At 45.0% G+C, this 26967-nt stretch overlaps 1 long non-coding RNA gene across 1 annotated transcript in view; it reads left to right on the forward strand.

Moving 5' to 3' along the window:
* The first annotated feature begins 1312 nt into the window (after positions 1-1312).
* LOC132535002 (uncharacterized) overlaps positions 1313-26967 on the forward strand; it is a 240501-nt gene continuing 214846 nt past the window's right edge. Inside the window, exon 1 of the long non-coding RNA XR_009546777.1 lies at positions 1313-1394. This is a non-coding gene — a long non-coding RNA (uncharacterized LOC132535002). The remainder of the gene's footprint in view (positions 1395-26967) is intronic.

Raw genomic sequence — 26967 nt, forward strand, 5'->3', positions numbered from 1 at the left:
CCATGTACTTCACACCATGTGCGCTTAACCCACTGTGCTATCGCCTGGCCCCCTCTGCTTTCTATCTTAATGCTTTTCAGCTACCAAGTTGCAGATGCTACCATGACACCAACCTGACTTACCTGGGCAGACAACTTCACCAGTGTGTCCTGGAACCCCACCTCCTCAGAGCCCATACCCACTAGGGAAAGATAGAAACAGGCTGGGAGTATGGGTTGATTGGCCAATGCCCATGTCCAGCAGAGAAGCAATTACAGAAGCCAGACCTTCCACCTTCTGCACCCCATAATGATCCTGGGTCCATACTCCCAGAGGGATAAAGAATATGAAAGCTTCCAATGGAGGGGATGGGATGCAGAACTCTGGTGGTGGGAGCCTTGTGTGTGATTGTACCCATTTGTCATATAATATATATCATAATGTAGTTTAGGAGAAAGATACTCTCTCAGAGAAAGTATGTGAAGACACAGTGAAATGACTGACCATCCAAAGAAAAAACAAAGAACTCAATCCTATAAATAGCTTGGCCTCAGCTGTATAACTGCCAAAACAGTGAGGACAATCTCTGTTGTTCACACCTCCCAGTTGTAAATAGTAGTCCCCACTGTAGTTCTAGCAAACCAGTCCCAATAGATCTGGTGTACTGGGGTCTTCCAGCTATAGCAGGTCCTCTGGGAGCTCTGGGAGACCCTGAGTGCCTCTGGTCCTGTATGCTTGTGTATGTGTGTGCGTATATGTATTTAGGGCTGGGCTTGAGGGGTCCTGATGCTCTCCCCCATGGGGTTCTCTGCTTTCACTGCATCTTGTGTTTCTGGCTTGGTTCTTCATCCTGTGCTAATAGAGAGGCCCTTTACTTCTGTCCACCTCACTGGACTCTCAGCAATTCAGGCATAAAGACTGTGTCCTCTCATTCCCAGTGCCTGGCACGGAGGCAGTAGCCTGTAAATACATATTTGTGGGACTGGTGAATTGGAGTTGTAGTCTTCCCTGGATGTTGGGTGAGGATGCAACCCCGCTACAGTGCTAGAGTCTGCTTCTGAAATTGATCTGGTGGGGGGGGGGTCGTTAGGTTCTGCTCCTCTGTGTCTTCTCCATCCTTGGCAGCGCCTGTAAACATGCACCAAACCACAGGAGGTTTGCCATGAGATGGCCTAGATGGGGGAAGCGAAATGATTGGTGCTTGTCCTGCTGGGTGATGTAATTGGCTGTCTGTCTGAATGGCTGCCTGTGATTGGCTCCCTCAGCAGTTGTTAAAGGCAGTCCCTGCTAGCTTTCTGGGCTCTTGCTTGCTCTGATGTAGTCCCCGCTTGCTGCATTCTCAAGGTGCAGAAACTGCTCCCAGCCCCAGAAAACAGCTCTTTTCCAGACCTGCTGAGCAAGGGGATTTGCTGCAGGTCAGTAGGGGGATAACAATCTTTTTCTGTTAGGCAAACAAAACAACTATTGGTATACCTGCTCTCTGGACTTGACACCATTAACCTCACAGGAAAAGAAAAAATCAAACTACCTAGCTGTGACTTGATTCCAGCCACTTTCATTGCTACTCTTTTCCTTCAGTTTTCCTCCTGGGGTTCGACCTGTATTTTCCTTTTTTCTGTAAGCTGAAAATGTGGGTTACAGGATGAATTGTCAAATCAGGAAGAACTTGCAGTTAGAAAGAGTGACTCTCCCACTCTTAGCAGCCTAGAAATAAATGTTCCCTATGGAGTCGGCAGTGATGATAATAATAATAATCATTGTTTACATATGGTAGCTTTTTAACAGTTTACACATACTAAATCCCTTATATAATTTTGGTTATCCATGAGTAGACATTACATCATTTGTTCCTAAAACCCTGGTGTGATTATGCTTTTAAAATATGTGTTTACTTATTTTTCTGAGTGTGAGAACAGAGCACCGCTCATGTCTGGCATAGGCAGTACTGGAAGTTGAACATGGGACCTCATGCACACATATCCTGTGTTGTACTGTTGAACTGTCTCTCTGGCCAGTTTACTTTTCATTTTTAGTTTTGATATTCTGGATATTAGGAAAACCTTGACTGGGAATTTTAGTGATTTGGCCAAGATCATAGAGGTGCTGGAACTTGGGGCAGAGCTGGGACAGTAACTGCAGTCAGGGCTTGCAGACCTGTTGAGAGGAAGAAGTGTCACCCTGTGCAGGGAGAATTCATTTGTGCTAGAGGGAGGCCAGAACACAAGGTTTAAATCTGTGGACTGGGAGTCCACACCAGTCTTCCTCTGCTGGCTCAGTGTCCAAGCAATGCTACCTCTGCTCACTCCTGGGGAGGAATGCCTTGCTTCCTGAGTGGTTCCTGTCCTGGAAAGGCTGGGTGACAGCCTCAATATGTGGCAGATGATGGAGTGACCTGCAAGAGGAGAGTCCTGCCCATCTGCTATCTTCCTTTGACTCAGTGCACTTGGAAAAGCAGAGACAGGTGGGGACGTCTGCTCATCATTTATTCACAGGGTCTTTCCTGTGCGCACCACTCCTTCTTCCTCTATCTGAGAAGAGGTTTTAGAGTGGAGTTCTCAGAACACTTGCCTTTTGAACTACTGAGCTGTGTAACTGGGTGTCAGGTCCCAGACTCTTTTCTAGACTTTTCTTCATGCAAATTATTATTTTTTGTTGTTGTTGCCTCCGGGGTTATAGCTAGGGCTCAGTGCCTGCACTAGGAATCCACTGCTCCTAGAGGACATTTTTTTTGCCTTTTGTTGCCCTTGTTGTTTATCGTTGTTATTATTATTGTTGTTGTTGTTGTCATTGTTGGATAGGACAGAGAGAAATGGAGAGAGGAGGGGAAGACAGAGAGGGGGATACAGAGAGGGGGAAGACCTGCTTCACCGTTTGTGAAGCGACCCCCTGCAGGAGGGGAACCAGGGGCTCGATCTTTATGACGGTTCTTGTGCTTGGTGCCATGTATGCTTAACCCACCTCCCAGCCCTGGCAAAGTATCTTTTATATTCATTTTGATTTTGTCCAAGTAGCACCAACTTAAAAAAAAAACTGAAAAATGACTGCAGAAAATGGAATGAGTGTAAGTAGATATATGTGCAGGGAAATAGTGATGGCATAAGTTTTAATTCCAGAGCCTTTTGTGAAAAGTTGCAAGGTAGCCACCCTTCCCTCGTTTTCCACAATCATGGCTGCTGACTTAGTGCAAGCCTAGGAAGGTACTGTTTTTTGTGACACCCATCCCCCATTCCAAGCTGCAACACTTTGTTTAGGGTGAACATACATGAGAAAATCCATGTAAAGTGACACAGTGCTAATTGCCTTTTAAGCTCACAAAAATGAGAAATGCTGCTATTATTGTTAATAAAAATGAGACAATGGTAGAAAAATGTTTTGCACTTGGGGAGGTGACTCAGATGAGGCCTCAGGTTGTATTCCCAGCATCACATATGACTAGAACCATATGGCTCCAGTCTTACTGTCTCTGTCCTCTAAATAAATAAGAATAAGTACTTTTGTTTGTATAAGGATTTGTTAACATGGGAAAGATAAAGAACCAGAGCATCAACTTGCCATATGCAGTGCCAGAGATCAAACTCAGGATTTCACGCACACAGAGCCTGCTGAATTGTCTACTGTATTTCCTCCTGGGCCACAAAAAGAAATTTTAATTTGTCTTCTTTTCTCCAAACTTACAAGTTATTCTTTCATTCAAGGTTGATATTGTCTACCTCAGGACTAAAAGGATTTCTACTGAAGAATGTCCACTGTCATAGAGGACAATGGGGTGGGGCCAGGGCAGGAGTCTGACTTTTGCATCTCTTATGGTGCAATACTTTTGAGATTACTCTGAGCTCTCCTGGCTTTCTTCATGGATTTATTTCTTAGACTGTTTTCATAGACTGTGAGATTTTACCAGCCACCAAGTTAGGGTGGGTGCTGAAAGTCGGAAATTAGATTTCTAGAGCTGTACCACAACACAGTACCAAATGCTAGGTTATTCCAAACAGTCCAAGTGTATTCGTTCACAGTTGTGGAAGGAAGAAGTCCAAAGCAAAAAAATTAGGCCATGACTATATCTCAGTGGTAGAGTGCATGGATCAAATGCAAGAGACCCTGAATTTATTCTCCAGCACCAAAAACCAAGCAACGAAACAAGCAAGCAAACAAGAAAAAAAGAGAAAAGAAAAGAAAAAGGTGTTGGAAGTACCATGCTCCTTCGGAAGTCTCTAGTAGAGATTCCATCCTTGCTTCATCCCCATTCATTCCATGACTTGGGGCTGCATCGAGCCAATTTCCACTTCCATTGTTACAAGATCATCCTCTCTGTGCTCATCTCTTTTTCTATTTTATTATTTATTTATTTATTTGTTATTGGATAGAGACAGAGAGAAATTGAGAGAGAAGGGGAAGACAGAGAGGAAGAGAGACAGAGAGATGCCTGCTGACCTCCTTCACCACCTGTGAAGTGACTCCCCTGCAGCTGGGGAGCTGGGGCTCGAACCAGGATCCTAACTGGTCCTTGCGCTTTGCACCACGTGCACTTAACCCACTGTGCTACTTCCCGACTCCCATCCATCTCCTTTTCTTCTGAGAACATCAGCCATATTGGATTTAGGGGCCCGTCTTTTGAGGGCAGAAATGACGGGAAGTACCTGTGGGGAAACAGACACTGCTGCACAGGTTGGAACACATGTTCCCCAGGCACACAGGTATGCCTGGGGGAAGGAAATTGCTGCACAGGAAATGGGAGTGGTGACAGATGTGGCTTGGAAAGGTGAAGGCAGGGCTTGGATGTTATAAGCTAGACCTGTGGGTGTGGCTTCTCTGCCTATGTGAGCCATGGTCATCTTGTAAGACCTCTAAGAGGCTTCTCTTTCTCTCTCTCTCTCTAACATGTAAATGTTCTCAGTTTTCCTGGTAAAAGTTTGAAATTCCTGAAAATGCTCTCTTCTTAATTCTTTGTTGAGATTATGCATGATGAACTTTTATGTTGGAGAAACAAATTGGCCAGTCATATTCCCCCAGTACACATCCTCCTATATGAGCTCATCTCAAATAATTGTGTCTCCAATAATTCTGTTTCCAAAAAAGCACATAGTCCGTGCTACTCCAGGATATCCTTTGGGGAAATGTCTCAGTCCATATCAGAGCTCCCCTGTTTTCTATCCTAACAGACCTCAACCCAGAGGATACTCAGTGAGCACAACCAGCCAGGGATTAGTTAAGAGTTCTGCTGCTGGGGGCCCCTCTAGGCCAGCCAGAGCCCTTCTGGCCTGAAGAAGGCTTGCTGAAATGGACATAGCCCTCTGCTGGCTTTTCCCCACTCCTGATGTTCCTTGCCTCCCATCCCCCACAATGCCACCAGGAAAGGTTGTCATGGAGTAAATGCTCTCTGAAATACAATTGTCTGGAGGACAGATTGACTCAGACTGAGTGACAGTCACAGCTGAGCAGGAAAGGGCAGTCAGAAAGAGAGACAGGGACTGAGAAAGATCAGAGCCAGAGCCAAGAAACAGGGTGGGGACCAGAAAGGACTCTGCTTCCCCAACTCCCCTGAGGGAGCCTGGTTCTGATTCCCAGTATCCTCCTTCCCTGGTCTGCAGGGAAGGCCTGACCCAGTTACCAGGCTGGTCACAGTATCCTTGGCACCCTGCACAAAGGGGCAGAGTCAGCTGCCACTGTGCCAGTCCTCTGTGCAGTGCTGTTTACCAGGCTTTGGTCAGCCTCAGAAGGAGATAGTCATTGGCCTGTACTATTTTTTTTCCCCAAAAAGATCTAAATGTTCTCTAATTAACCTGTTTTAATTTATTTGAGCTCAGGGTCATTTATTTGTTAAAAAAAAAAAGAAAGAAGAGGAAGAAGAGCACCCTGGATTCAATGGAAAGACCCCCCCCACCAGTCCCCATACTCTGGTTTTTTATTTTCTCCAATAAAATGTTTAAATCACTTGTCAACACAGAGGAAATGATAATAATAATAACAGTGATGTAGATCAGAGAGCTGGGGGAGGTGTGGAGAGAAACAAAGCCCCAGTACTGTCAGTCCTGAGTGAAGGCTCTTCCATATTCATCTGGGGAGAAGCCTTCCTGACAGGTGTCTGGTTCTGGGGCTGGGCTGGCCTGCGGACTGAGTCTCTACCCTAAGGTTTTGCAAGAGACCCCTGAGACACCTGGGTGTGACTGCTGTCAGCCTCTGTCTCCTCCAGCAGTCTAGACAGAGGGGCTTGAGCCTCTGATACTCTCTCAATGAAGTCACAAGGAGGAGACACACACACACACACACACACACACACACGGTTCTATTTTGTGGGGAAACAAGGCACTATAATAAGTCACAGCCACCACAAATATTATTAGCACGTTAGTGCATATATCTCAAGAGATATGACAAAAATATTGATAAGATAAGCTGCTATTACATACAGCTACTCTGTATGCAGCACAGTCCTACCTTTTTCCTCTCCCTGCTGCAGGAAAGCCCATAAGAATAATAGGGAGAGGGTACAGTTGTCAAATGCAGCCTCCTGGAGTTATTTCTATGAACAATTAACACAAAAAAAACATGGATACTTATTTAAGCCAGCATCTACTGGTAGCTGCCAATGCCAAACATGGTGGTACAAGGCTCCCCCATGTCTCTCACTTGTTTGCTCCCCACACATCCCCTAAGAGGTAAAGTCTCTGATCATCCCACTTTACTGACAGGTTAATTGAAGGTTAGAGAGAGATAAGAAACTACCAAAGGTTACAAAGATTATCAGTGGATAGAGCCAGAATCCAGGCACTGTTGGAGACTCCAAACTGCCTTGCAATGGTTTTCCTGACTTCCCAAAAGGAATTTAGGATAAATGAGAGTCCATTTGCAAAGGCTGGTAGTTACTTTTGGTAATAGATTTCTTGTGCTGTTCCTCACAAATAAGGCAGAGACCTGCCAATGAGAGAGAGGGATTGGAAAAGAGAGAGAGAGAGACAGACAGACAGACAGACAGCCTACCTCCAGCCTTATCACCCTGGACAAGTCTGTTACTCCCTGAGCTGCACAGAGGATCCCCTGTGTCCTGTACCAGGCCATGTGACTTTAGATGCCTGGCTGATTTGGGGAGTGACAAGGGGAGACTGGGGCCCAAGAGAGGAGTGTAGAGCTGTGGGAGGAAATGTGAGAGCTGCTCCATGAGTTCAGGGTCCTCATGGGAATCAGAGACCTTGCAGGTGTGAGGGGATTAGGCCAGCTTCCCAGGAATGACTCATCCCTTGCCAGAGGGAACCAAGCATCTGCAGAAACCCAATCAGGGACAGGAGGGTCACCCAGTAGGTCACTGTGACAGAAGCCTAGTGAGCAGTTCAGAGTCCATGAATGTGGACTAACCTCATGATGCTCAGGGGGAGTCTGGAGTAGGAGGGGTATTTACCCAGGCAGGGCAAGGAATAAGAAAGCAGGTAGTACAGGTAGCTGAGGAAGCCAGAAAGACTTGGAAATGCTCTGATGCTGTTTTGGGGTTTTCTTTTTCTTTTTTTTTTTTGCCTCCAGGGTGCCTGGACTATGAATCCACTGCTCCTGGAGGCCATTTTCCCCATTTTGTTGTCCTTGTTGTAGTTGTTATTGTTGCCATAGATGTTGTTGTTGGATAGGACAGAGAGAAATAGAGAGAGAAGGGGAAGACAGAGAGGGGAAGAGAAAGAGAGACACCTGCAGACCCGCTTCACCATTTGTGAAGCAACCCCCATGCAGGTGGAAAGCCGGGGGCTCGAACTAGGATCCTGACCCTGGCCCTTGTGCTTTGCACCATGTGCACTTAACCTGCTGTGCTACCGCCCAGCTCCCCTAACGCTGTTTTTATTTGAGAGAGAAGGGGTCCTGGGGCCCAAAGACAGCTCACTGGGAAGGCATGCCTTGCCAAGCATGCAGTCCAGTTCCAGCCAGACACCAAATGGGAGTGCCATGGCACCTGAGGAGACTCATGTGCTGTGGTGCTTCTCCCCCACCCCCTCTCTCATTTATCTAAAACAAAAAAATGCAAAGTTGGTACAGGAGCAGTCAAATCTGTGCAAGACCATGGCATCACAGAGGGAGGGAGAGGTCTCTGCCACTATCTATTTACGTGCTTAGATTCCCCATCCCGGCAGCCTGGATTAGAATCATGGTGTGATGGGGTACTAAACCAAGTAGATCCACTGACCCAAAGTGCCCCTGGCACGGAACCAGTGCTTGATGTGTTATGGCAGCTGGTCTGGGGGCTTAGGAACCAGGTCTACTCCCCAGGTCCAAGTTGAGGAGAAAGCCAGCAGTGCACCACCGTGAGCTGCAGGCTCCACAGGGCTGTGCCCAGATGCCGCTGCTCCTCTCCAGAGTCTTGGGAGGGGTGAGATCACATTCAGACCCCACACTCTCAGTTGGCACTTGACTGTTGGTGGGAGATTTACACCTGTGGGAAAATGATATGCTTTGCTGCAACCATGCAAGATGTATGTAGAGAGAGTTTTAAAAAATAATTAAATGGTAATTTGACACTTTCTCCTCTCTTCCATCTCCGTTCAGGGGGGAGACATAAAAGCTAATGAATCGCACTTTGCTCTGGACCCAGCCATCTGCCGTATCAAGTTTCCACATCTCCCTCCCCACCTTTCTCCTCACTTGGTTCCAGAAGGTGGTCCTTACTTCTGGGCTTTGTTGAGGGGGGGTTTCTTCCCCCCTAGAAGCTTGGCAGCTTCCCTGGATACTGAAACCATTAGTGGACTTCTTTCCCATTCACTCCATTGCTTAAAACAAACCCACAAGTCAAGGGACTGAGTTAAAGTACAGTGATGCCTCATTTGTCTGGGCACTGCTGGAAGTTACGCAAACTAGCTAGATAACAGAAACCTATCCTTCCTAGAGCCAAAATCGTTTCTTAAAAAAATTAATCATTTTTAGTAGACATTTTTCAAAAACACATTACACACTCTCCTACCTCCTTAAACAGAGGCCACTGATCATAATTTCATGGTGCTATAATCTATGTCTGCATCTGCTTTTTGGTTGCTCTGACTCTTCAATGTCAGAAGATCAGCTTTCACTGCGCTGGCTGTCAGGATATCCATCTCTAATCGCCTCACTGCCTTTCTTTTGAGGGGCTGTTTCTCTGTGAGTTGCTATGGGCTTTGTGGGGGAGGGGCTGTCAACCCCGCTTTGTGAGCATATTAGAGAAGAGGCAACAAGGCCCTCAGTAACAGCCCAAAGAAGGAGGTGCCAGCTTGGCAGAGACAGGCTCTGTAATGGCTATTTTGGAAAGCCAAGGGCTGTTTGGGTTATTCACTTTGCTAATGTTCACCTTATACAACTTGATAGAGGTTCCATGGGACACTCTCCTATTTGCGGACAGTTAGCACACATGAATACCCTCTGTAATTTGTGTTTGGGCAGAAAGGTGTCACACTAGAGAATACAAGGAGGGGGCTGGGTGGTGGCACACCTGGTTGAGCACACAGGTTACAGTGTACAAGGACCTGGGTTCAAGCACCCAGTTCCCACCTTCAGGAGATAAGCTTTGCGAGTGATGAAGCAGTGCTGCAGGTGTCTCTCTGTCTATCCCCCTCTGTATATCCCCTTTCCCTCTTGACTTCTGGATGTCTCTACCCAATAAATAAATAAAGATAATTTTTTAATAAAATTCTAAAAAGAATACAAGGAGAAAAATGGAAATCCCTCAGTATTACCCCCCCCCAAAATTGCTCTGCTAGAAGCTTTCTGTTACAGTTCTACTTATTACTTCTACAACTCCTAAGGGTAGACACTGTCAGCCCTATTTTACTGAGAGAGGGTAAAGACTTAAAGATATTTATTAGTAAATTGCAGAAGTAACTGTGCTACTTTAAAACCTCCTGCCTTAAAAAAAAAAGTTTTTATAAAGAGGAAACACTGACAAGACCATAGGATAAGGGGGGTACAATTCCACACAATTCCACCACCAGAACTCTGTATCCCATCCCCTCCCCTGATAGCTTTTCTATTTTCATCCCTCTGGGAATATGGACCCAGGGTTGTTATGGGGTGCAGAAGGTTGAAGGTCTGGCTTCTGTAATTGCTTCCCCACTGAACATGGGCATTGACAGGTCGATCCATACTCCTAGCCTGTCTCTCTCTTTCCCTAGTGAGGCAGGGCTCTGGGGAAGCGGGGCTCTGGGACACATTGGTGGGGTCGTCTGCCCAGGAAAGTCCAGTTGGCATCATGGTAGCATCTGGAACCTGGTGACTGAAAGAAGAGTTAACATATAAAGCCAAACAAATTGTTGACTAATCATGAACCTAAAGGCTAGAATATTGCAGATGAAGATTTGGGGGGTCTCTGTTTTATAGATAGTTATTAGGCCTATTTTAGTTCTATTCCAAAGGGCCCATAACTATACTAGTTTTTTTTTTTTTCCTGAGTCTGACCTCTGATATGCAGGTGGATCCAAGTTATTGTCTGGGAAGATGATATCATGGCTGGAAAAAGGACCAGAAAGTTGGATGAGGGAAGAGAGTAGCTCGCAAATATGGGAAAGGTGTATAAATATTGTTGACTGTAAACCCCATCGATTTGATGTGATGTGGGGCCCATATTCAGCTAGAAGACTATGTGACCTCTGCATCCCTGTAGATCTGAACCTCCTGCCTTTTGTATGCATAGTTTGCTTAAAACAGCTCTGAAATTCAGGCCAGCAGTGCAGCTCACCTGGAGAGTGCACCTGCTTTGCCAGACACACAACCCAGTTCTAAGCTCAGCATCCACTGTCTTTTACTGTCTGAAAGGCAGCCTGGAACTGTGAGATCCTAGTAATGGTAGGAAATTTTATCCATTTAAATGGGTGAAATTTTAGGTAGAACTAATAAGAGCTAGCTTGGGATCCTCCTGATGAAGGCCTAGACTTTACTAGGCCCCAAGACTCTCCTGGAACCTTAAGACCTCACTGAACCCAGATTGCACACTGTGGTAACCAGGCCCTTTGGGTTCCTCTGACATGTGTTCTATGATAATAGCTTATCGATTGAGAATTCTCAAATGGGAACTAAGTAAAAATGTCTCCACTCATGCCCAAGAAAGTCGTGGGAGAGACAAACTTTTCAGAGATATCTGTGAGTGATACATCTCGCTTCACGTCCTCTCCTCCCTCTGGGCTCTGGCCTAGTCCAGCTTCAAAGATAACTTTGACGGCTGATTATATCTGGCTGCTCTGAAGACACATCCAGGGACAGAATGGACTCAGTTTGTTCTCTATTGGTGAGTGAGAGTTGAGCAACCTTGGGACCTAGGCTCATTCCATCTCAGTCCTTTCTCTTGCCTCCAGGGTTGTCGCTGGGGCTCAGTTAGGCCACTACAAATCCACTCACTGCTCCTGGAAACCATTTTTTTCTTTTTTTTAAATTTATTTTTTTATTTATAAAAAGGAAACATTGACTAATCCATAGGATAAGTGGGGTACAATTTCACACAATTCCCACCACCAGAACTCTGTATCCCATCCCCTCCCCTGACAGCTTTCCTATTCTTTAACCGTCTGGGAGTATGGACCTAAGGTCATTGTGGGATGCAGAAGGTGGAAGGTCTGGCTTCTGTAATTGCTTCCCTGCTGAACATGGGCTTTGACAGGTCAATCCATACTCCCAGCCTGTCTTTCTCTTTCCCTAGTGGGGAAGGGCTCTAGGGAAGTGGAGCTCCAAGACACATTGGTGGGGTTGTCTGTCTAGGGAAGTCTAGTCAGCCTCATGCTAGCATCTGGAACCTGGTGGCTGAAAAGAGAGTTAACATACAAAGCCAAACAAATTGTTGACCAATCATGGACCTAAAGGCTAGAATAGTGCAGATGAAGAGTTGCAGGGTCCTCCATTTTGTAGATAGCTAGTAGGCATATTTTAGTTATATTCCAAAGGGCCTGTGGTAATACTAGTGTTTTTTGTTTGTTTTTGCCTGAGCTTGAAATTTGATATGCAGGTGGACCCTAATTATTGTCTGGGGAGGTGGTGTCATGGCTGGGAAAAGGACCAGAAAGCTGGATTAGGGAAGAGGATAGCTCCCAAATATGGGGAAGGTGTATAAATATTGTTGATTGTAAACCCCATTGATTTGATGTGATCTGGGCCCCATATTCATCTTAGAAGCCTATGTGACCTCTACATCCCTCTAGATATGAGCTCACATTCTGTCGTCATAAGTAGGAAGGTTCCAAGCTGTCCCAATATCAGGACCCATCTTCCTCAGGTGTAGCATAGAGAATATTGTCCTGCCTCCCTTCGGAGGATGGAACATTCTCTACCATTGTTGATCCAAGTTGAGGGCAAGGTCCTGTGGGGGCCCACAAAGGGGTTGTGTTGTTTCTGATAGGAATGACTGATAACAATGGAGAGAGGGATTTATTCGAGGTCTAGGCCCATCATGTCTGTTTGGGAATCTCAGGACTCCCTGAATAGGGCCCCAGCTAATGGGGTGGCCTGTTAGTAACTAAAGAGTCATAGTTAAAGTATGCCAGTCTCTTGTAAAATTTTATTTTTTTAGGAGAGAGAGAAAAAAAAAAACCCGAGTGTCATTCTTGTATATATGACACCAGGGATCAAACTAGGAAGCTCCTGCTTGCAAATAAGGTGCTCCACTCACTGCTAACCTCTTAGGCTGTCATTTTATTACTATTAACCAGAGCACAGCTTGGTACTGGCTGTTGTTGGGGCCTCTCAAATGCAAATCCTCTGTACTAGGACTGTGCTGTGTCTCCAGCCCTAAGAAGATCTTCAATCTAAGTCTGAATGTTCTGATTTAAAAAATGGGGATAATGACAGCTCTTGGATCATCAGAGGTGTTACATGCTGTTAGGCACAGCACTGGGTGCAGGGAAAGAAGCAGTTACTTGCTGCTGCTGTTGGTGGTGGTGTTACTGTGATGATGATGACATTAGCAATCATTATATAATCAGGCAGAAAATCCAAGGAGTAAGAGTAAGCAAAGGCAATATGAAGAGAAGAAAATCACTGCAGTCCTGGTCATTATGTTTTAAATCAGTTTAAGAATAATTAGTATCGTGCTTTGAGCCAGCCTTCCTTCCTTCTTCTACTTATTCTTCTGCCTTTTTTTTTTTTTAATGGTCTGGACTTCCTTAGGAGAGCCCAAGTCTGGGCATGTGATCTAAGCAGGCATCCTAATGGCTTGGCATTTAAATGTGGGGCACAGAGGAAGGTCAAGGAGACCTCCACATAGGAATAGTGTTTAGCCCTGGAGCAAAATCTGTCATTTCATGGAGAATAGGGTGGAGATGAGAAGAGCCTGGGGTGGAGTGGGCATCCAGAAGAGGAAACTGAGTAAGAACAGCATCAGGTAGAAAGACGCCAGTTTCACTGGAAGCCAAGAGGAGAAAGCACTTTGGGAGATGAGATGCCAGCTGCTCAAAATCTTTGGCATCTGTGGGATTTGAGAAGTAGCTCACCTGGCAGGGTATGCGCCTTGCTGTGTGTGCTGCTCATTTGGAACCTCACAGGGCCTGGGGGTGCCACAGCACCAGGGGAAGCTCTGACACTGTGATGTCTGCCACTCTATCTGAATCAAAATGTCAGCCCAGGAGCAGTAAAAATCATGCCTGGACAAGGCTCCAGGTGTTGTGGGGGAAACAGACAAATACCGAGACAAACACTGCAGAGGCTGGGAGGAGACTGTGGCTGTGGTGACCAGATGACAGTGGACCCTTGTCAGGGCTGCCTTGTGAGGCAAGAGGGCATTGAGACCTGCTTTGGTGACTTGAGGAGACAGAGAGGAGGGGAGGGAGTTACAGGCTGCACTCTGAGATGTTTAACTGAGCTTTCTGCTGTGGCTTGGAAGGGAAGTGGCTCTGTGGGTAAACATGGAGCAAGTGAGAAGGAAGGGGGAGACAGACCACTGCTCCACCCATCCCACAAGTGGTGAGAAGTCCCCAGAATGTTGTCACTGGCATATTTCCAGTGGAGGGGAGGATTGAATTAAGAACCCCCTCCCCAAAAAGAGGGGGGGAGGGAGACTGAGGAGGTGGCGCAGCAGCAGCGCGCCTGATTTGCATGGGTGATGCCATACAGGTCCCAGGTTCAATACCTGACACTGCCCCTGTCTGAGCTGAGCAGTGCTATAGTCTCACTATTTCTCCCTTGGGGAAAGAAATAAGTAAACATTTTTAAATAATTTAAATGTGAATAAATAGAGGTCTGCAAAGGCTGCAGGAATTGTCCCTTGCACACATTGCTGGAGCAGAATCTTCCTTCCAGCCCATCATACTGACTGATGCATAGCCAGTTGCCAGATGGGGGCCTGATCCAGTCCCAGGGACACTCACCTGCCCTGGAGAGTTTGGGGCCACTCCCAGTCTGCTTTCCTTGCCAAGTGTCCTGGGACTAGTGGCCTGGGTTGAATTAGACAGTTAATTAGCACTCTCTCCCCTTCTAAAAGGAGCCAAAGACACTGAAATTGCTCCCAGGAGGGAGGGAAAGAGGCAGAGAAAAGGGATGTGAGGAAACCAACAGGGGTTACATCAGAAAAACAACATCATCCAAACACACTTGCATCCCAAATCGGTGATCCCTTCTCTGGTAGGGGTGGGAGTGCAGGAGAGGCAGCAGAGACCAGGGGACCCCTGGAGCACAACACCTGTGTTGGCACCTCATTATCCACAAGGATGCCGGATGCCGCCTCCCTACCTGCTCCCTACATGCTGGCTTGGTGTCTGACATTTCTGCTCTTTGCAGTCACTCAGCCTGGAAAACTGACTACAGCTGTCAGCATCCAGCCCTGTCCCTGGTAAGCTGGGGCGTCAGCCCAGTAAGAGGCCCATCATGGAGGGAATCAGTCCTACACTAACCGGGGGATTACAGGAATCAGTAGATTTCACCAGCATGGTGGTTTAGGCACATGAGGACAATAGTGGGGGGGGGGGGTTCTGGAGGGTCAACTCCTGGCTGCATCACTTTCCTTCTTAGAGCCTCAGAAACATGGCAATTTGGGTTATATGGCATCTCCAGCATTCAGGAATCCTATGAGTTGAGCATCTTTCCAGCCAAGTTGTCTGGGATCTATTTTTCATGGAGGCAGGATTCTTGTTTTTTTACATTCTTTCCACCCTAACTTTTGAGAAGCCAGCATTCCCGTTCGTCTCAGTTCTGTGTGGGCAGGGATAGAAAGAAATGGGAGGTGGGCAGAAGAGCCAAATAATTATTCATTTGAGAGATGGCGAAGGAAGTTTCAAGTCTGTAATTAAAGGCAACTGCCCACAATGAGCACATGTAATGCCCAGATCTTGGTTTTTAACACTGCTCTCTAATAAAAGAAACCAAGGCTTCTTGAAGATATGGCTGATTTGAGGGCTGGAGTAGGGACTATTCAAGATGAGCTTGGGGCAGCTTGTGATGCCAGAAAGTGGAAACTCCCCCCTCTCTCACACACACACACACACACACACACACACACACACACACACAAACCCCACACTACTGATCGGCATATAGGCACTAATCAAAAGAGCTTTTGGTGGTCAAAAGTGGAAACATTTGAGTAAGAAATAAAGGGCTATGAATCATAACTCAAGGAACAAAGTTTTTATGTTAATATCCATAACTGATGGAATAAATAAGTAAATGGGAAGAAGAGACATTTGATTGTACATGTCTTACAAGCCATTTGCATAGATACTCTGCTTTTTGCTTTTTTTTTTTTTTTAACCAGACCAGAGCACTGCTCAGCTCTGCCTGATGATGGTATGAGGAATTGAACCTGGGACTTTGGAGCCTCAGGCATGAGAGTCTCTTTGCATAACCATTACACTATTTCCCCACTGCCCAGATATTCTGCTTTTAAGGCTGTGGAGTATAACTCACCACTCTTTCCTAGTGGGCTACACTTAGTTCCTTCCAAAAGGAACAGAAGGAAAGGGGAGGAAAGAAGAGAAACCAGACTGGGAAACCCTGGTCACCATAAGCACTGACATCAGCAGGGAGGCCATGCTGACTGGATGTGCCCAGGATATGATGTGGTGAGGCAAGCACTTGACCTGTGTGGTCTTCTTCCGCAAACTTAAGAGTCCCCACCTAAGCATGAGATGAACATAACACAGATCCAATTTGCAATTCATTCTACAAAACAGATGACCCATACAACTTAAAATTGTCAAGGTCTTCAGAAACAAGTAAGTCTGAGAAATGGTCACAACCCAGAGGAGCCCACGGAAACAAGAGAGCTAAATGGGATATGGTATCCTGGGTGGATCCTGGGACAGGAAATGGCTATTTCATAAAGACATAAGGAACTCTGAATAAAATCTAGGCTCTAATTAATCACAAAGTGTCAAGACAGTTTCACTAATTGTAATGAATCTGTCATGTTAATGTAAAATGTGAATAATAGGGAAAGCTGGGAGCTGGATACATGAGAAGTTGTTTTTTCTATGTTAACAATTTTCTGTGATTCAGAAAATGTTCCAAAAATTAAGTTTATTTTAAAAAAAAAATCTCTGCCCAAATCATGTACTTCTAATTAAATCATTTGACTGATTCAAGCCTGAATTGCTTTGTAATTTTAAAGCTGCATTTGAATAAAGGATTACGGTGGACACTGTTAATTGCCTTCGTAATTTCTACTGTCTTCTCTCTGGACAAAATGCCATTTTCCTTCCAGGAGGCACTGTGCCCTTCTCACTGCACTCATTTTTCCTTACTTTCCTACAGCAGGCAAGGGCATGGACACTGGGGTGGTCAGTGAGGTGGAGGAGGATCTCTTGGAAGCTCTCACCTTCTTGAATTAAAAGGGAAACCTCCATTAGCAGAAAGTTCTTGTTGTTCTCCCCCTTTTTCCTACCTGTAGTTTGGACACATGGTGTGAAGGTGCTACAACCATGACATGACCATAAAGCATCCAGAATCTGGATGTAACCCAGTACATTATGAGTGGCAGGAAGATCGGGACAACTAGGTTCCCAGTGACATTGCTGAAGGGTTGCCTACGCTGGACTTCCCTTCTCTGACCTGATCTAAACCCTCTTGTTCTTTCAAGACTACAATATTAGGACTCTTGTTACTTGCAGCCAAATACAGCCTTGCTGCTACAAGGGTCAACTCTTGCAGGGGAAATGACACCAAGCTGAAACTTAAATCACTTACTGGTTGGATGCAGTGGCTGAGGAAGTTTCTGTCAATCATGCTAAGACCTGGGAGGAGAAGAGGAGGCTTTAGTCTTTGAGCAATTTTAGGGTCTGCACAAATGCATAGGATCAAAGCTGTATTGATTCTACTGGCTGTAAAAGAGGCAAGAATAAGAAGATGCAGGGCTTAGCCATAGAAGGGTGAGTTCAATTACATCTTGAAAATGTCCCAAGAGGACTTAGAATGCTTATACCCACTCGTGCCGCACATCCTTTGCAGGTGTAACAAATGAGGACTAGAAGGATTCCTTGCCATGAGCAGTATTTATTCTGACCCTGCCTTAATCCCTGATATGACTGATGGAGCTCCCCTTGCCTGTCGAATCCCAGACATGTGGGCCTCCTTTCTGTTCTCAGTCTGAAAAGAGTGTCCCCTCTCAAGTGCTTGCCCTTGATCTAATATTTTCTCCCCCCCCCAATCCTTCGCTCTTGTTCTGCAGTTCTTGGCCCTAACACCATCTCTCAGATTCCTGGAGGCAGCCACCCCAGCTCATGATGCTGCCCACATGGCACTCACTCCAGATTTAGTTCCCTTGTTTATTTTATTTTATTTTTACCTTGAGAGCCTTATTGAGTAATGGTTAACAGGAAAGTCATTCTTTTTTACACCACTCCTGTCCCCAATGGGCTGTGTCCCCATCCCCACCCCCATAGATAACCACTATAGTTCTCTTACAGTCTTAGATACAGAGTGACTTTTTCTCCACATCTGCATACTCAATTCTCTATCTTCTGCATATGAGTGAAACCATTCTGCAGTTGTCCTCCTCCTTATTACTTCACTAAGCATAATCTTCTCCAATTCCATCCACTTTATCCCAAAGGACACACTATCATCTTTTTTATCACTGAATAATACGCCACTGAGTATATGTCCCATAACATTTTTATCGAGGTCCCTCATTTATTTAATCTGACATTAAATTTATTTCTTAAATGTCTATCTCATCCAGGAGAATAAACGCTAAGAGCGTGGAGACACTGCTTTCTATTTAGCAGTATTCCTGTAGTGTCGAGAGCATTTCTCAGTCCCTATAGGTGCTCAGTGAATATTCACAGGATGAGGGAAATAAACTACTAAGTAAAGAAGTGCCCAGTACCTCTCTGTCTCCCTGCCCTTTTGTTGCTTAGCACATGTCATCACACCCTCTTTCCAAGAAAGGGTAACAATTAGGAGTCACAGTCTTGGAATAAAATTAAAAAAAAAAATGAATGACTATCACCAAGCCCATTTCTTGCTAACAGAGCTCCTCCCTTTTGCCTGGTGGTCGAACAGAAAGCACAGATGACTTTTAGACATCCAGGTTTGCCTTAGAAAAAGAAGGGCAAGTGGGGGGTAGGGGTCCTTAGCAGAAAGGAGGAGAATGTGTGTTTTGATAGGAAGGAGGTACGTGTGATAGGAAATGAAGACAAGGGAGGTCTGAACATGGAACCTGAGGGCATATAGTCTGTGCAAATCAAGAACCAATTCAAAGGAGTTGGGTGGTAGCACGTGGTGCAAAGCACAGGGACTGGCATAGGGGTCCCAGTTCGAGCCCCTGGCTCCCCACCTGCAGGGGAGTTGCTTCACAGGCAGTGAAGCAGGTCTGCAGGTGTCTATCTTTCTCTCCCTCTCTCTGTCTTCCCCACCTCTCTTGATTTCTCTCTGTCCTATCTAACAACGAACGACATCAACAACACAATAATAACCACAACAGGGCTGCAACAACAAGGGCAACAAAAGGGGGGGAAATGGCCTCCAGGAGCAGTGGATTCATGGTGCAGGCACTGAGCCCCAGCAATAACCCTGGAGGCAAAATAAAAAAAGAACCAATTCATGTTTAGTGCCTGAGCAGGTTCGAAGAGGCCCCAGAACCTCTGTCCAGCCGACAAGGTTCCCATCCTCACTCTGATCTGCCGCAGATAGATGAGAGCCAGCCTGGCAGATGCATGCCGGGAATCAGATCAGCATTCAGCTTCTTCAGGGCCTCATTAGTGTTAATGAATTAGCACTTTGGAGAGGGAGGGGATGATGTTACAGCTACTGAGTGCATATCAACTGCCTTCATTTATGCCCAAGTGAAGAGCCATCGTCTTCCTTCAGTTTTCTGTCTGCTCCCAGGTGTGCCAGCCTGCAACTTGTCTAAACACTGGAATCAAAGGCCTCTGCTTTTTCCTACACAACCCATTCTCCCAGCCGCTTATAGACCAAATCACAGCAATTTTTCAGTCAATGCAAGATGGAATCATCTCAGCTGGAAACTCTAATGTCTAGAGTGGGAGCCAGAGATGTGAATGATGTTACCCCCCTTAGGGCAGTCCTCTCTGTCCTCCTGCTGCCATCACAACTCCTGCCTGATAAGCATGACAGTTACCCTTTGGGTATAAACAACTTAATCACACCAGCAATATGGGAAAAAAATATGTCTGGTCAGGGGGAGATTGTACAGTAGTTGTAGACCAGACTTGCTGATTACTAGAGGCCCCAGGATCAATCCCTGGCACTACTTATGCCAAAACTGAGCACTGCTCTTTTTTAAAAAATTTATTTTATCTCTTATTTTATTTTTAAAAAGGAAACACTGACAAAACCATAGGATAAGAGGGGTACAACTCCACACAGTTTCCACCACCAGAACTCCATATCCCATCCCCTCCCCTGATAGCTTTCCTATTCTTTTTAAAAATTTTTTATTTATAAAAAGGAAACATTGACTAAACCATAGGATAAGAGGGGTACAACTCCACACAGTTCCCACCACCACAACTCTGTATCCCATCCCCTTTCCTGATAGCTTTCCTATTCTTTAACCCTGTGGGAATATGAACCCAAGGTCCTTCTGGGATGCAGAAGGTTGAAGGTCTGGCTTCTGTTAACTGTTTCCCCACTGAACATGGGTGTTGACAGGTCGATCCATACTCCCAGTCTGTCTCTCTCTTTCCCCAGTCAGGAAGGGCTCTGGGGAAGTGGAGCTCCAGGACATATTGGTGGGTTGTCTGTCCAGGGAAGTCTGGTCGGCCTCAAGCTAGCATCTGGAACCTGGTGGTTGAAAAGAGAGTTAACATACAAAGCCAAACAAATTGTTGACCAATAATGGACCTAAAGGCTAGAATAGTGCAGATGAAGAGTTGCAGGTCCTCCATTTTGTAGATAGCTAGTACGCATATTTTAGTTATATTCCAAAGGGCCTGTGGCTATACTATTTTTTTCTTTTTCTTTTTTTTTTCCTGAGCCTGAAATCTGATATGCAGGTGGATCCAAGTTATTGTCTGGGGAGATGATATAATGGCTGGAAAAAGGACCAGAAAGCTGGATCAGGGAAGAGAGTAGCTCCCTAATATGGGAAAGGGGTATAAATATTGTTGACTGTAAACGCCATCAATTTGATGTGATCTGGGGCCCATATTCAGCTTAGAAGCCTATGTGACCTCTGCATCCCTGTAGATCTGAGTTCACATTCTGTGGTCATGAGTAGGAACATCCCTATTCTTTATCCCTCTGGGAGCATGGACCCAAGGTCATTATGGGGTGCAGAAGGTGGAAGGTCTGGCTTCTGTAATTGCTTCCCCGCTGAACATGGGCATTGACAGGTCGATCCATACTCCCAGCCTGCCTCTCTCTTTCCCTAGTGGGGTGGATTCTAGGGAATCAGAACCCCAGGACACATTGGTGGGGTTGTCTGTCCAGGGAAGTATGGTTAGCATCATGCTAGCATCTGGAACCTGGTGGCTGAAAAAGAGAGTTAACATATAAAGTCAGACAAATTGTTGTCTAATCATAAACCTAAAGGCTATAATATTGTAGATAAAGAGTTGGAGGTCCTCCAATTTGTAGATAGCTGGTAGGCATATTTTAGTTATATTCCAAAGGGCCTGTGGCTATACTAGTTTTTTTTCCCCCCTAAGCCTGAAATCTGATATGCAGGTGGATCCAAGTTATTGTCTGGGAAGATGATGTAATGGCTGGAAAAAGGACCAGAAAGCTGGATCAGGGAAGATAGTAGCTCCCAAATATGGGAAAGGGGCATAAATATTGTTGACTTTTGATATCAGTGGTTCCTGCTGCAACTAGGAAATTGTCACTACATTGTGAGAGAAGTTTCATTAAATGGAAAAAGGAGAGTAACAGAAGCAGACAGCAGTGACCAAAGAGAAGCTGAGAGGGACAATCCCACAGAGCAAAAAAGAACAGAAGCTGCAAATTCTCATGGACAGGCTGACAGTGACTGGAGACATTCTTCAAGACAACAGCACAGGACCACCAGGGAATGTCCTGGGGAGCCACAGTTTTGCCTGAGGGGACCTGTTCTTCCCTGTTTCCTACAAAACTACAGCTAGTTGTTGATGGAAACAGAGCCTGAGTAGAATCCAATTGCTGGAATGGAATGGAAATGCAGTTCCCCGACTGCCCGACTGAGTCATCAAAGCTGTAAAGTGCACTGGGATAGACCCATTGGCCCAGATCACTGACTGGGGTGATTAATCTTCATTCTTCAGAGTCCCTATAGGTTGCCTGTGAAGCCACTTTGTCTGGTTCAAATCCTGGCTAGACAACTTATTAGGTGGGTGAAATTGGACAGGTGGACTTTCTGTAGCTTTTCCTTCACCTGAAAAGCCTGGGTAGTGATGGTAACTGCTGCCCAGGCTCCTGTGAAGACTGAAGGAGGTATCACCTGTCAGGTGCTCAGGACAGCGCCTGATGCTATGAACTTTCTTTTCATCACTGTGTCCACTGTTTTTTTTTTAAATTGTTTTTCATATCCCTTTTTCTGGACTGGGGGTTCCACGTGGAGAAGGATGCAAGTATCCATCACTTAAAAGGTGTGTATAACGTACTATCATCAGTGACTGCATTCCTCCACAGAAGTGAGGGAGACAGGACCCACTCTTCTAGAAGACCATGATGTCCTGGGGAATTAGGATTGTGACAAAAAAGAAGGTTGGGTAAGAAGCACGTAACCTGGGGACCAGGTGGTGCTGTATTCAGTAGAGCACACACAGTATTTACAAGAATGCTGGTTCAGATCCCTGGTCCAGTCCCCACCTAGCGCGTAGGTGCTTCACAAATGATGAGCACTGCTGAAGGTGCCTCTTACTCTCTCCCTCTGTGCATACCCCTCCCCTCTCAATTTCTCTGTCTCTATAAAAAAAATTTTAAAGGTGGGGGCCAGGTGGTAGTACAGTGGGTTAAGCGCACATGGCACAAAGAGCAAGGACCCATGTAAGGATCCCAAGAGGTGAAGGTGCAGCTACCTTAATAATATCTCTGTACATTCAAATTTCAGCATATTCTGTCTGAGACAGAAAAATATCAAACAAGAAAGCCAACAAGAAATCAGTTGGCTCAAAAATTAGAAATGTTTTTGTGGGCCAGAACCAAAAGAAAATACAAATAGGATGCTATTTGGTTTAGGACAGAAAATGGCAACGAGATGGGGAACAGTATCAGATCCACTGTTTGAAGATGTAGTGCTGACTTAGTTAAGAACTCCTTTCACAGGAGTCGGGTGGTAGCGCATTGGTTTAAGCGCACGTGGCATGGAGCGCTAGAACGGGCCTAAGGATCCCAGTTCGAGCCCCTGGCTCCCCACCTTTAGGGGAGTTGCTTCACAGGCGGTGAAGCATGTCTGCAGGTGTCTGTCTTTCTCTCCCTCTCTCTGTCTTCCCCTCCTCTCTCCATTTCTCTCTGTCCTATCCAACGATAGCAACAACAACAGTAATAATAATAACCACAACAATGATAAAACAACAAGGGTAACAAAAGGGGAAAAATGGTCTCCAGAAGCAGTGAATTTGTGGTGCAGGCACTGAGCCCTGACAATAACCCTGAAGCCAAAAAAAAAAAAAAACCCTTCACAGAAGGAGTCCAAGAGAGCGTCATAGGCTAGTTGTCTAGGGATTGTTGCTGTGGTTCTCAAATCTGACTTTGCCTCATAACTACCAGGAGGACTCATTAAATCCCAGAATACTGAGCCAAGTATCTGATTCAGTAGGTTTGGGGTAAGGATTTGCATTTCCACTAGTTTCTAGGGCCGCCGATACTACCGTTCCAAAAGCTGAATTTGAGAACAGCTCTTGAATTGAAACGTGGGCTCAGGGAATTGGTAGAAAGTGGGCAGGGCCTCATGTGCAGTACCCTGTCAAGTCACCCACTGACTTCATGTCTGGATCTGCAGAATCCCTAGTATCAACACAGAGCCAGTGGTGCTGTGATACTGTCTTGACTATACTTGGGCCCCAGGGGATCAAGTAGAAACAAATATTAAATCACTAGACAGGGACTGAAAGAAGAAAAATACAAAACAAAATGAAAAACATCGCATTCTAAATGGTCACTGAAGAAATCTGATAGTAAAAAAAAGTGGGGGTAAGCCAACAATAAGCAATCATGAACTAGCTCCAACTGAAATTAATTATATGGGCCTGCTAACAAGATTTAAAAAAGAAGTATGTTTAGAGTCTTCAAAGATATAAAGAGAAGTATTTATTAAAAACAAAAGTTATGAAGTGACATAGGCAAAAATTTTTTTTAAATAGAAGGCTGTGAAACTATGTGAGATAGAAATATAAAGGAAAGATGGAGACAAAGAAGGAATCTTTGAAAAAAATAGCTGTTTCCCCCCCCCCAAGATTGACAATATTGACAAATCTTCCATTTAAAAATGTATTTGGAGTATTGAGTATAATATATATACATATATATATATATATATATATATGTATATATATATACACACACTTAGACTTGTGATTCAACCAATGGCATGTGAAAAATGAGAAATAGTAACATGGAAAGAAAACATCCTACTCTATAAATAAGTCTTCATTATTAGTGATTTAACAATGTTTTCCAAAATTATAGGACTTCAGGGGTATAATTTAAGTCGCATATGGTGTGTTTTGAGTCACCACACCCTTCACCATACTTATGTGTCCCCCACCCTCACACCACCATAGTTCTCACACAATCCAAGAGACAGTTTTGTTGCTGTTTTTTGTAAGTTTATTTGTTTTAGTCATCTATATTCCACATGTGAGCAAAACCATCTGGTATTTGTCCTCCTCTTTACTTCTTTCACTCGCTACAAAACTAACAGCAGTTTTCCTATTCATAATAATGAAGGAAAACAATGAAGTAATATATTTAAAATGCTACAAAAAAATTAACATTGGGTTAAAATTTCTTCTCTTCCATTTTATTGGGGGGGGGGTTAATGGTTTAAAAGTATGGTGTTGGGAGTCAGGCAGTAGGTAGCACAGTGGGTTAAGCACAGGTGGCGCAAAGCACAAGGACTGGCGTAAGGATCATAGTTCCAGCCCCAGGGTCCCCACCTGCAGGGGAGTCACTTGACAGGCGGTAAAGCAGGTCTGCAGGTGTCTGTCTTTCTCTCCTCACTCTCTGTCTTCCCCTCCTCTTTCCATTTCTCTCTGTCCTATCCAGCCACAGCGACATCAGTAACAGCAACAATAATAACTACAACAATAAAACAACAAGGGCAACAAAAGGGAATAAATAAATAAATATTTAAAAAATTATTTTTTAAATAAAGTATGGTTGTTGACATAGCGGTACAGTTTCTCATCTCCCTATGGTAGGTGTCTGTAGGAGACAATCTTTTCTATAAACATACACCAAGTCCCCAAGGCCTTCCTCACCCCTTCCCAACCCCTCCTTCACCAGAGGTTTTGTTTTTGTTTTTGTTTTTGCTTTGGTGCAGTATACCCCATCCACCCATCCTGTCCAAGTCTCACTTTGCTCTCCTTTTCTGTCTTTCTTTCTTCAGTTCTATATGTAAAAGATACTTTATCCTGTATTTGTCCTTCTCTTTTTTGATTTATCTCACTTAACATAATGCCTTTCAGTTTCATTCAACATGATGCAAAAGAGGTGGTTTTATCACTTTAACAACTGAGTATGTAGGCCACATTTTTTTGTTTTGTTTTGTTTTGTTTTTGGTTGCCACAACGGTTGTTGCTGGGGCTTAGTGCATACACAACAATTTTACTGCTCCCAACATGCCCGCCCTTTCCCTCTCTGTCTGTCTATCTCTGTCTCTCTCTCTCAATTGGGGGATTAATGGTTTACAGTAAATATAGTGAATACAGTTGTTACTACATGTGTGAAGTTTCTTAGTTTTCTGGAAAATACTTTCACCCCCAGCCTAGATTCTCTTCCACCATCATGCAACAGGCCACCTCCCATGCCTCACCCTCCAACCCCCAGAGTCCTTTACTTTGGTACAATATACTAAACCCAATCCAAGTTCTACTTTATGTTTCCTCTTTCTCAACTTCTGTCCATGAGCGAGACCATCTCATAGTCATCCTTCTCATTCTGGCTTATCTCACTTAACATCATTCCTTCAAGCTCTATCCAAGATGAAGTGAAGAAGGTGAATTCATCATTCTTAATAGCCGAGTAGTATTCCATTGTGCATATATACTACAATTTACTCAGCCACTCATTTGTTGTTGAACACTTGAGTTGCTTCCAGGTTTGGACGATTACAAATTATTCTGCTATGAACATAGGTATACACAGATCTTTTTGGATGATAGTGTTTAGTCCCTTAGGATATATCCCCAAGAGAGGAATTTTTCAGGTCATAGGGTAGGTCCATTTCTAGCCTTCTGAGAGTTCTTCAGACTGCTCTCCAAAGGGGTTGGGCCAATTTATATTCCTGCCAGCAGTGCTGGAGGGTTCCTTTGCCCCCACAACCTGTCTGGCATTCCTTGTTGCTATTGTTTCTGGTATATATCATTCTCAGAGGAGTGAAGTGATCTCACTGTTGTCTTGATTTGCATTTCTCTATCAATAACTTGGGGCATTTTTTTTCATATGCCTTTTGGCCTTTTGGATCTCTTCTTTGTCCATATCCTCTTCTCACTTGTGGATGGGGCATTTGTTGTTGTTGAGTTTGGAGAGCTCTTTATATATTTTACTTGTTAGTCTTTTGTTGTTAGTTTTTTGTATGCCATATAAAGATCGCCTATTCTGTAAGGAGTCTATTTGGATCCTGGTGGAAGTGGGCTTTAGAGCCCTCTGGTAGTGGAAGTGGGCTTTAGAGCCATCTACGCCAAATCGTGTCTTGCGGACGTTTACCATATGGCCTCTTCGACCTTCTACGACTCCATTACTATTGGAATTATTCAGCTCGTCAACGTATATAAGCCTCCCAGTGCCTCATGGGATAATAAGGTCCTGCCTAGCCCGAATCACCCAGCCGTTTACATTGGAGACTTTAATAGTCATCACCAAGACTGGGGATGTTCCTCCACTCGTGCTGACGGCTCTATCTTAGCCGACTGGGCTTCAGCGAATGACCTCTCCCTATTATACGATCCCAAACAGCCAGGCTCTTTTCACAGTGCTAGATGGAATAAAGACTCATCACCCGACCTGTGCTGGATTAGCACAGTCAACGGCCAAGCCTTTCCCGCTACGAGACAAGTTCTCAAGATCTTCCCGCACAGTCATCACCGCCCAGCTATCATCCACATTGGTCTCCAGCTCCCACTGATTCTGTGCTCGGAGAAACTAAGATGGAACTTTCGGAAAGCAAACTGGCGTCTGTTCAGTGTTCTTACCAACAAATCTATTCCTGCAATTCCAATTAACTCTATCCCCTCTGAAGATTCCTACAGGCGCTTCTGCCAAGTCATCTTCAAAGCAGCTTCCCAAGCCATTCCTCCTGGGAGACGTGCTAACTATATGCCTTGTCTTGATGCTGAATGCGAGCAACTACTAAAGCAGTATGATGAGTCGGGCGACCCAGATGTGGCTGACCATCTCATTGCATCCCTGGATGCAGCATGCCAAGCCCGCTGGCAACAACTCACGGAAAGTCTGAACTTCACCCACTCAAGTAGGAAG

The sequence above is a fragment of the Erinaceus europaeus genome, chromosome 20 (genome assembly GCF_950295315.1).
Source record: "Erinaceus europaeus chromosome 20, mEriEur2.1, whole genome shotgun sequence".
Lineage (NCBI taxonomy): Eukaryota > Metazoa > Chordata > Mammalia > Eulipotyphla > Erinaceidae > Erinaceus > Erinaceus europaeus.